The following is a 12055-nucleotide window of genomic DNA, read 5'->3' as shown; positions in this document are numbered from 1 at the left end:
AATGTCGATCATTATGGTGGTGCTCAGAGAGCAAAGTTATTTTTTAGGTGGTACTTGGTGTAAAAAGCATGAGAATCACTGATGCTGCACATTCTCAACCTCAACAACCCCCGCAAAACACAACCAAAATAACCAAGCTATTGTTAAATTACTACCAAATCGAAAGTGAGCGGCATCACCATTCATTGCACGGGAAGAATTATTGATACAGCTCCTGTATTGGATCTCCTGAGACAGTGCGGGTATTCCTAATGAAGTGGCGGATGATGGCAGCATGCAAAGATGCATAAAACCAGATGCAGCAACTGGAGACGTCCAGTACTACATGAATAGAAAACATACACTTGATTGACCTGCTGAAATGCAAACGACAAGAGATCAAATACAGTCAGTGTTTTCCGTCACAACAGCGCTTTACTCAATGTGTGTTTACAGGCAGCTTTGTTGATGTCCTTGCGGGAGGGAAATTACGAGACTTACTGGGTGAGAGGTCACGCCCAAGTAGGTGACTGACAAGCACAATAAAATCATTAGCTACTTGACACTTTCTATCATGGATGCTGAATGTATCTCCCTAAGATGCAAATCCACCATAACAATAAGAATGTTTGACACATTTCTGATTTTCTTTTTAACTAACTGAAAAATCAGCTGAACTTTCATTATTACCTCGTCCCCCTGTCAGTATTTTAAAGATTTATTGATTTTTTTTTAGGTTTTTCTGCAAGGGCTTGTTGTATACTTATGTGGATGATGGAGGAACATTCTCTGTGTTTTGAGTTGAAGTTCTACAGTTATTTTTAGCAGCAGACAACATTCGTGTAGTGTAGCTGTGGCCAGAGTTTCGTGCGAGCGGCGATAACATCAGCTGCTGCTTTGTGCTGCCAGCAGCCAAATGCTCTACACTGTTGCGTGTAGCACAAAATGGCACAAAAGTGTTTCCTGTGCTCCGTGTGTATCATTGTGTTATCTAAGTATGTGTTCCTGGAGGATACACCCCCATCTCTCGTGTTTGTCTGGGAAAATGTCTTTACATTTCCCTATTACAGCAAGGTCAGCCACAAAACACCACTCTCAGTCGCAGCCGGTACAGAATGTAGAATGTGTACAGTAAAGATGGGCATAAATTCTACAGTTTTAGAAGTTGTTTTGTTTTGATTTTAAAACCTGCAATGCAGAGGGAAAGAAAAATGCTCTTATCGTACACACTAACTGACAGCCACCAGCAGGCTGCCCACACATTACGTTTAGGTCAATGCTTTTCCCCTACAGTCCTGTAGATGGCGTTAATGTACGTTTCAAAGTGTTGTCAAACAAATTAAGAAGAAGATGTTTCAGCCATGTGGACTTGGAATGCTCAAAATGTTTCATTAAGTAACACACTTTCCTTGACATTTGTGCCTTTAACTGTGGCAAACACTCAAAGAGACAAGGCTTGTATGCTGCAGACACACCAGAAACCTTCATACGCCCGGCTGGGCGCTGTCAACAGGGGAATGGGCAAACTCACTCAGGCTTTCTTCCCACACTGCGTGCCCAGCTGAAGACAGCTGATTATTTGCGGCTTCATGCCCACAGATGAACCTCCTTTCAGCCTCTTTGTATTGGGCTTAATTATCTCTTTGCCAATTAAGTCATAAATAGATCAACAATACGTCAATTCATCTTCTACTGCTTATTCTGTTTAAGATCAAGGGTGAGATGGAGCTTACCTCAGCTGACTGTGGGCAAAAGGCAGACTACAGCCTTGACTGCTGCCCAGTCAATCGCAGCGCAAACTGTGTTATAGTTCCATGCATTTCGTATGTTATATCCCAAATGAGATGACCGCTATCCATTTGTTATGTTGAGAGAAGACAACATCACTGAATGCTGCATTCGCCATGCTCTTCCAGGTCAGCTTCATTTAGTCTATGTCCTAATCAATCAAGCCTTCTATGCAAAAAGCGTTTTAAGCTTAAGCTGGTAAACACATAACTTTTTTTTTTTTTTTTTTTTTTAAACCATCATAACTGATTTTATTTGAAGTCCCCACACAGGATGAGGAAAACAAATTGGGCGAATATGTTCTTTTTGCTGATGTACTCGAGATGACCAACGCATCACACCGCACACAAAACGATGTCTCCGCTGGCAATTGCCAATCTACAACTCTCTTGAAACCAGAAGTCTGTTATAGTACCGAGACTGACCTGTGAGAGGCGGCATGGTGTCGCAGGGCATCCGGACTGCTGGAAAATACAAAGACGAGGAAAGCGTAGTAATAGACAATAAGCTAGGCTAATAATGAGCTTTTCTAGAGACAACATTGCAGATGCAAACTCTTCTCCTTGTCATCTATATTGTGCTGAAGTGCTTGGGAGACTTGTTATATAAATACTCAACATAACCATTTGCTATTGTATTTGTGTTTGGCATCAGGTCGCTTCCTAATTGGCTATCGTCGCATGTCACATCATAATCATGTCTGTGGATCAGCCGAAACTTAGTGATCATAAATTTGTGATCATACATATTGAATATTTAAGATTTAGGATTGTCGGCCCAACCATTATCCGAGCAGATTGGGGAGGAAAAATCACTCCGAGACATCCGACTGGCCTTTGGTGGTAATAAGGCAAAAAAAACAAAAAAACAACCTGCCCTTTTATCAGCATGCGTGGACCTGGCTTTAACGTTTGCTGTCTTTGTGCCGCAGTAGCTCCACTTGCAAACGCATTACCCAGGTTTGGGAGCTCAACTATGAGAAATTCAATTATGAACATTTTCAGTCAGACTAACTGAGTAATTCAATTTCCTCTAGTGCCATGCAAAAATACATAGTATTTCAATAGAAACAACTTTCAGACAGGCCATGTTTTATGACTGAAAGAACTGAAGCGTCTCTGATTAGAAAAGGTAGTTCAACTTTTTTTGTGTCCAGAGACACTGTACTTTCTTAAATCATGGAACGTATGGTTAAAAGGACACACATAAACTATCTCATAACAAGAGAAAGATGTTGAAGTGAAGAAAAAAACAAACCACTGCGTAAATACAGACATAATAGTGAGCTCTCATAAGCACATGAGTGTGTGCACATATGGGAGGAAGAAGTAAGAGGAAGAAGGAGGCGCAGGGAGCGATGCAGCCGCCAGCACTGGCTCACTCCGGTTTGTGCTGCTTCTCACTGGCTCGGTCAATAAGTGAGGGTGCGACTTTAGCAGGCAGGTATAAGGATTTAGGGCCCAAGTGTCCTATAAAGTTTTCACAACCCTGGCGGGTACATCGTTGCCATAGCAGCTGTCAGCACATGCTGAGGTCAGATGCCCAAGTATCATATGAACATCTGTGCAACATGAACAGTGGTACTTCTTGTTGTTTATTTCCCACTGGCTGACTATTTTGCTGACAATTTGACTTATTCAGGTTAAAATAGCAAATGCCAGCTCGTATTGGCATGTCTTTCTCCAGAAATCCCCTCCGGCCCCTCCCGGGCAAACATAAGAGGTTCACAGTCCAGCTGGGCAACATAACCCATTCAACATTTTGTGGTTGTACTTCAGGGCTCGGACCGATTCGAAATAGCCAGACCAACCCCGAATGGAGGTTGCTTGGTAGGCGCCCGACCCCTCTGTTGTTAACTGACATTAGATTCTTCTGACCTCACAAATGGACACCAATTCCCACACGAAGACACACTCCAACATAGATGCAAAACAAGACAAAACTACAACATTTCTTTCATATTCACTTCCTGTAGGTGTAACAGCTTTGTCCCTCTATGAATTCCTAATATGTTGCTTCTTGGCATCGATTCTGAAGGCAAAAATGAAAAGTCTCAGATATTTTGATTGCATTAGTCAGAGGAACACACACAGGCACATGCACAGATAAACCCCTTGTACATACTGTAAGTTAACTATTTACGATTGTTTTGTCTTCATTGGATGAATCATTTTGGCAATTGGTGCCTTTTTTGGCTTGAGCACCTGCCGCCACCCCCAAAGGACTGTGCACGTGCCTGAAAACACACAGTAAAAAAAAAAAGTAAATCATGGACAAACTGTATGCTGAATGATGTCAATCCAAGACAAATACAACATATGTGTCTAGCTGGGTCTATCAGGCTCCCTTCAAGGTTTGACAGCAGAAAAACATTTTCTGCAGCACATGGAGCCAAAATACAACACGTACAGCCATTCATCGGAAAGAAAATGGCCACATTTTAATTGTCCGGAAAAAATATTAAAACACAACTGAGGAGTTTTGCAATGGAAAAATTGGTACAGCCTCACCCTAGTCCAGGTGCAACTGATTTTCAGCCGTGGTAGAAGGTGAGACTTCCCGACATGGATTAGGTGGCAAGGCGGAATAGGATTTGAAGAAGGGGTACTTGATCTTCATGACTATTCAATAAATGAGTCATGTGAGCTGGTCCATATCCATGCACACTGGCACTACACTCATGCACAAGCTGAGGTATTCTCTGCTCGGAAACTGACTTCCCTCTCATATTCATTTGGATCTCAGTGTTTTACCATCACAACTGGTTTGGTTTTCATGACATTTGTCAAGCTTAACACAACTGAATCTGAAGAAAATTTATGTGAAGCAAAAATTTGAAAGCTCCAATAATTTACCGGGGATGAAGAAAGCCAAACAGATATCTTATGTAGACGGAATTGCTCACAAGAAAGCATAAGCCTGAGCGAGCGCCGAGAATAAGGCGTGTGGCTTCTCGGAATATAAACATTGATGCACGCAACAATGCAGAACGATCACATGTCAAAGTCTAAGTCTTGTTTATACAGGTACATGCTAGAAGACTCGAAGCTTCAATTAATCTAACATAGCCAACTATGTGCTTCAATGCTGCTTTTTTTGGTTTGCAACAGAGTTCAAATGGGCTCAGCAGTTAACTCTTCAAAGGCGATGTTGCCTGTTCTCTCCGTGCATGTGTTTTCTCGGGGTACTCGAGCTCCCTCCCACATTCCAAAAACACGCATGCCAGGATGTCATTTAAGACTAAATTGTCCATAGTTTTGAATGTGGATTGTTGCTTGTTTATATGTGCCCTGCGACGAGTCTGAGGTGAATCGAGCCTCTCACCCGAAGTCTTCTGGGGTAAGCCTCGGCTCATGGGCTATACACTCATGAGGACAAGCGCAATAGAAGTAGCAACGTGACAAGTGACCTCCATCTTTGTGGAATTTTATTTAAAAAACAAAACAAAAAACAAAACATGGAATGACTCTTTCAAACACCTCTGAAATCCTCCACAGCAAATGAATTCATGAAAAACCAATTGATTATGAAAGTGCATGACCTTTTCTTCTGCCCACACAAATAATGTTCCATTTGCGCTATTCATGGCAAGTTTTTAGGGCAAGTGACGCCATTTGAAAACGTCAAGGTAATCGACTTGGAGAATCTCTCAGCATTTCTGCCCGTACCAGCTTATTGGTGGGTAACTTTAACTGAAACTTGTCAGGCACTAAGAGAAAGGATTCCCCCGAGTGGCAGATGAAACAAAAGGGTCATTTTGACCAGATTTTCTCCAGAAGATATCACACAAAAACATTCCCCCAGAAGGCCATTTTTTTCCCAACACAGCTATTCTTTATCCTCTGTAAAAAAACGACTAACATTACTGCATCTGATTGAGCAGATGTGACCGTCTTCCTTCATGTATGCATGTATCATACTGCCCCTTAGTGGCCAGAAGGAGCCAGAGGGAACTGCACAATAAATGCATGAAATCAAGATACACACACTGTTTAATGCTTTACATTCAAGTCAATTATTATATTGCTATATATTTTTATAAAGTACAATACTGTAGAGTGTTTTAAAAAAAAAAAATAATAATTTAACCTGTCCTGTTCAACTGCATGGCCTTGCAGAATGTTGTCTCTATATGTATGCCTTTTGTGCTGCAACAGTTTTGCTGTGTAACAGGGGAGTTTGAAATACTCCCTCTGTTTAATTGTATTTATTATTTTGGTTTATTCTGATGTTTATTGAAACTGCAGCTGGACAGAAAAGGGTTTCAGGAGACAGACGGCGGGACAGAACGGACAAGGGGAATAGGGCTGCGAACCACAGCAGAACAATTAGCTACACAGTCTAGAAATTTGACCACAATTAACGTTACAACTGTCAAATCATGTTCTTATTTGTGGATGGCGGGGGGGCACCCGGTGAGGACATGCAACAACTAACCAATAGAACAAGATGAGAGAGGACAGTGGGAAATGAGCAAGGCAGTGCTACTAATGAGTGGTGTGGTGGGATGCTGTTTAAGCACCTGTAGAACCTGTGAGTTGCTATCTTAATAGAACCTGTGTTATTATTAGTTGTCCCAGCAATTCAATCCTATAGTGTGCCGATGGAACTTATTAGTGAATGAACACCATATCACATGCATGTTAGTCAACTGGTGTACGGAGTTGCTGAGCCGGCACATTGAGGAAAGGCGGAGTGGGGGCCGCCCCCTCCAACCGCAAAGGGGGGCCGAGCCACCGCGCCCATCCCGCGGGGGAATCAGTCAGTGTGATGCCAGCGCAACCAAAGGGGACCCTGAGTGAGATGAATGTGCCCAATGTGCAAAATACGGTGTGTACAGTGTGAGTAAAATAAAATGAGAAGAGTGCGTGAAGTATGACGCTAGACTCCTGCGGGCCCGGCCGGACCGGCCGGAAGACCCCAGAGAAAAGGGGGGCAGCCCCCCCCCCCCAATTTACAGCCACCACCCAGCGACCTGAAGAGGGCACAGGAGGAAGGCGTGCCCACCACAGGCCCCGAAGTCAGCCGGGGACCCCACACAACCCGAGCAAGAGAGGAGCGACAACCATGGCAGAGCACCCCGGGGAGAGGGAAGAGGAGGACACCCCAGAATGGGGCCAGCGGGCACCTCCCCGGTACCCAGAGTGCTATTTTTCTCATTAAAAAACACATTTTGTTGTTGTTGGTGGTGTTTTATGGTGGATTATGGCATTTCCATTCATTCCAATGGGGAAAGAGTGTTTTGAAACCTGCGAACTGTTTACAATTGTGAAAAAATGCATAATATGTGTCTTTTAATGCCCATGAGTGAACAATCGAATCTATGTACTGAGCTAAACGACAGGAAAAGGTAGATGTCTACTCAAGGGAGTGGTTTGTTTGCTTTGTTTGGAGATGACACAGAGTGACGAAGTGGAACTTGGTTCTATTAGAGGCACGGCCACTATAAAATAAAATACCTCAGTCAATTTAGTGGGCATGCAACACTGCTGAGGTGATGAGCTATTGTCAGTTGCTCCGTCCATCCATTTTCCATAGCGCTGGTCCTCATCAGGGTTGCGGGTGAGCTGGAGCCCATCCCAGAGGACGATGGATGAGAGGCCAGGTACGCCCTGGACTGGTCGCCAGGCCATCGTAGGGCCGGGAGAAACCCCACGGGAATACGGGGAGAACATGCAAACGCCACACAGGAAAGCCTGAGCTGACATTCCAACTCAGAACCTCAGAATTGACAGGCAGACGTACCAACCACTAGGTCGACAGTTGTCGCGGCATCGAAAATCAAATCATTTCACTACTGACAAAGCGATCATAACATCCATGGTGGGATTTAAGATGATTTTATTTCAATTAGGGCAGCTGCTCCATTTGTCGACACCTGACTGTGGCCATGCACAAGTTGGGACTGCTTTGCATGCAGAAAGCCTCTTAAGTTACAGGGTGAGGTCAAAGGTAATGGACAGTTTGCCATGTAGGCCCACAAAACTACTGCAGTTTCTACTAAGTTGATACATTTGACTTTTTGAATCTATTCATTCGATTATCTTTTGTTTGTGTCTTCTGTCCGTTGCACTCGCACGTGTTTCCGACCGAAAGACGTACGACCCAACCTGCTGTCAGAATGAGCCTCTCAACCCTCTTTACGGCCATGCTGACTGGACATGTCAAATGTATTAATTGTTTGTGTGTGTGTGTGTGTGTGATCTTGGTTGAAAGTATAAAAAGGGTTAGTATGAAAATAAGTTGAGGGTCTGGCAGCTGGCTGCGTCCACTAATAGCATCAGTTCTCATGATGTCTGGATCAGCAGCCAGCGTGACCTCGCCAACCTCCTGCTCGCACCGACCATGATGTGTCGCAGCCACCTCCACCGGAACAATAACCCTTTTTGTCCTCTTGACACGAGACCACCCATCAGTCCAACCATTACGTATTCTACAGTATGCTGTTTAATTCAGTTCAGGGTCATAGGGAGCTGGAGTCTATCTCATCAGACTGGGGGCTGTCAGCCAGTCCACAGACAGAAAACCATTCATGCTCTCATTAATACTGTCAATTAATAGGAAGCGTTTGTGCTGCACTGAGTCATACTGTACGTGGTGCTTGGGCAAACTTTGCTGCATGCTAAAGATCATTGGACAGATTTTCATGTTTACAAAAGGGTCGGAACTGCTGCTTTAAGATTTCAATGTAGATTATTATTATTATTATTTTTAAAATCAGTCATAATTGAGCCACTTTTGACAATTTGCAGGTGACATAGCGGTTTTTGCCCCACATGTCCAGAGGCTCAGGGTTCGAATCTTGACTCCGGCCTTCCTGTGTGCAGTTTGCATGTTTTCCCTCGTCCCTCTTCTGCAAATTTCTAGTAGGCACATACAGTAAAAATAGACAAGGGCAACTCAAATAGGCTCACAGAAAGTAGCACAGTGTCCAGGCAGAAGAATGTGGGGCATGTGTGCAAGATCATCAATACATTTAATATGAGACGTGGAGGTCACCTTGTGATTCAGTACGTAACTGCAAGGGAACACCTACATGTCGCTATTAGACCTTAACCGTCCCGACATGAGCGGGGGTCTGGTGGGGGGGGGGTATGCGGTTGTGCAGGGAGTGGGCCCTTAAATGTGCTGTGGATCCTCTTCCACATGTAGGGAATGTGTATCCAAATTGTGCCTGGTGACCATCAGCGCATGACGCAGCGCTAGAGGAGGCGGCGGCAACTGAGTCAGGGAAGAGAGAGAGAAGAGGGCAGGATGAGGGAAGCGAGGAGGGGCACGCGGCCCACGCTGGATCAGACCGGTTCTGCGAGCACTCACCACCACCCCAACGCTCCTCCTTCTTCCTTGTCTCCAGTTTCCTGTCTTCATCGCATTGTCTCGACAGCCGACGGGAACATAAGTAATGAAGACTGCTTTACTTTCTTGTGCAACAAACTTCACTGAAAAATGGGCTCCTTGTAGGCAATTTGAAAGTAAACGGAGGTTTGACTAACAAAGTGGGTATGGATTCTACAGCTGTAATTGTTGACATTTCAAACAATCTGCAGGGTTTGTTAACCCTGAGGAGGCTGCAGATGTAAACATTCAAAGCCTGAACAATGTTTCCGCCCCCAGGCTGCAAGCAGGAACATTAGACGAGAACACAACAGCTCAACGCTGCAAGATTTGTGTGCTCCGTTGTCCACACATCATTGCAAATTGCAGAGCAAGTATCAAAACTGTGTGGCGTTTTCAGCTTGGAGAATTCCAAGCGTCTACATTGCGCATACTTTACGATCTACACAAATTTCACTTTTTGGCCCCTGCGGCCCTCTGGCGCAGATATGACACTCTTCTCATGTGTTCAACTACTCGGTGCAAACACATTCAATCTAGAAGCTTTTCATGGGCGTTATTTGTGGGCTCTCGTGGCCCAGCTCGTGTGCACAAATACGCAGCTCTGGTGTCAGCTAGAAATCCAATAGCGCCACTTTCTACTTAAGGCTTGTTTACAGTCCATGAGCGATAGTGGCCACTAACCACACTGTCGTGTCTCATCATTTCATTAGCATCCATCCATCGCTTTTATTTGATTGCCTTCAAAGCACATTGATGTGATGAGTGTTTTTCTCTCCTTTTCAACTGTATGTAGTTGTTTTTGCACAGTTGACTTTGGGGCTGCTGCTCCATTGTGAGTCACACATGTGCGCAGTAGCCATAAATCAGGATGTCCAACTTCCATGCTGAGTCAGGAAGTTGCTATGAGGAGGTTAACTGTAGCAGTCAGGGGTGTACAGTATGCATGTACTGTACTATGTATAGAATGCACACACATCTGTTTACGTTGACACGGTCACAATAAACAGACCTTTCACTTTAAGAGTTGTCTATGCTCTATTTTTCTCTTCCTCCTCAAGGTCATATCGTGTAAAATAGGCAAGGAGCTTTTGTTGGAAGAAGGTGTGACTGAGAAGAATCCATCTTGGACGCGCAGCACAGGATCTAGTTACTGTTGAAAAATGGATCATCCGTCCTGACGGGCAGGACTGTGAAAGTCATGTGCAGGAGCAGCAGGCGTGCGTAAACACTCATCCAAACATCTAAAGTATCGACAGATGCCAGGAGACCTCTTTAGCACAAACGTGTTCAGATGGAAAGTCCACTGAGAGGAGTTCATTGCAAAATGTTTGCCCACTCTGTGACTTTAGCGCACATTCTCAGCCCTGTAAACCAAAAACAGCTCTGCATAACTCCAAACTGTTCCACTTAGCACCCGGCAGGGTGTCATGATGACCATCAGATGGAAGCACGCACAGTCTATCTACGGCCTACGCATGGCAGCACTGCGAATCGCATCACTGGCACAGAACATCACGTCCTGTCCGCCCTGCAGCTGCCAGAACCAAAATACGAGTGTCTCATCGGTCATTTGTTTGCCTGATTCACCATAGACAGGAACTGACATTTGACACGTTTTAATGCTTACTCTACATACTATTCCCTTTCTACGCAACCAGTATGTTCCAGGTCAGTTTTGGCGCAGGTCAAGAATATCTTCATAATAATAAAATGAAAATGCATTTGAATTTGCTCTATTGCAGGTACTCGTTTTTGCAGGTGTGTCAAGGCCGTCTCTGACCGCTGTATGACGTCTGTTCCGTATGTTTAGTATGTATGAGTATTTTTATGCTGTTTCACTCTTTCACGGTGTGAAGATTAGCCCATGACCCTTTTAAAGGCCAACAGGTACAAACCTTCGCAGGACGTGTGCAAATGTGATGAGAACTCAGACAGTTCCGTTTCAATCTGTCCTATAAAAATAGTCACATTTTATGGCATGTACAATTCAACAGTTTCAAAATTCCCACCATTACAACCAATTTCCTTGATTTAACTTAAACTGGTAAATCTACAATCCATTTTAGTAGACATAGGTCAAGTTTGAGCTAAAACAGCCTCAGTATACACAAACTTTGTTACACCTGTACACGAGAATGACATTTGTGTGTGCTTTGGGTCACCTTGGGAAATGTCATCAAATTTCAGAGTCAGAGAATGACACTGCGATTGGCTGGCGACATGTTCAGGGTGTACCCCGCCTCTCACCCAGAGTCAGCTGGACTAGGCACCAGCACGCCAGCGACTCTAGTGACGATAAGCGGTTCAGAAAATGGATGGATGGATGCAAGAAATAAAAAAAAGACATTTAGGGTATTTTGTATTGCTGTAAAAAAAATGCTAACATTTTAAAACAGAGCTCAAAGTAAAACTTCATACTTATTACAGAGATGTTTTCAAGGTGTTGCCAAAAGTATCCGTTCACCTGCCTCGACTGAAGTGACATCCGCTTCTTAATCAATAGGGTTTAATATGACGTTGGTCCATCCTTTACAGCTATAACAGCTTTAATTCTTCTGAAAAGGCTGTCCACAAGGTTTAGGAATGTGTGTAGGGAATTTTTGACCACTCTTCCAGAAGTGCATTTGTGAGGTCACACACTGATGTTGAACGAGAAGGCCTGGCTCTCAGGCGCCACTTGGATTAATCTCAAAGGTGTTCTATCCTGTTGATGTCAGGACTCTGTTAACGCCAGTCAAGTTCATCTACAGCAGACTCTCTCCTCTATGTCTTTATGGACCTTGCTTTGTGCTCTAGTGGGAGAAATGGAAGAACTGTTACAAAAAAGTTGGGAGCATGGAATTGTCCAAAATATTGGTTTCTTGGTTCCAGTGAAAGGAACTCTGAAGAATTCAGCATACCAAGAGCCTTTGGACAATTGATTGCTCCCAACTTTGTGGGAACAGATTGG

At 44.0% G+C, this 12055-nt stretch overlaps 1 long non-coding RNA gene across 1 annotated transcript; it reads left to right on the top strand.

The window, feature by feature from the left end:
* The first annotated feature begins 8729 nt into the window (after positions 1-8729).
* Positions 8730-10836, top strand: LOC133480908 (uncharacterized). Its single transcript, XR_009789388.1, has 2 exons — positions 8730-9166; positions 10164-10836. It is a non-coding gene; the product is annotated as an uncharacterized LOC133480908 (long non-coding RNA).
* Positions 10837-12055: the final 1219 nt, after the last annotated feature.

Source organism: Phyllopteryx taeniolatus, chromosome 7 (assembly GCF_024500385.1).
Source record: "Phyllopteryx taeniolatus isolate TA_2022b chromosome 7, UOR_Ptae_1.2, whole genome shotgun sequence".
NCBI classification, from domain to species: Eukaryota; Metazoa; Chordata; class Actinopteri; order Syngnathiformes; family Syngnathidae; genus Phyllopteryx; species Phyllopteryx taeniolatus.
The sequence above is the reverse complement of the archived record's forward strand: the minus strand, read 5'-3'. Positions and strand labels throughout refer to the sequence as shown.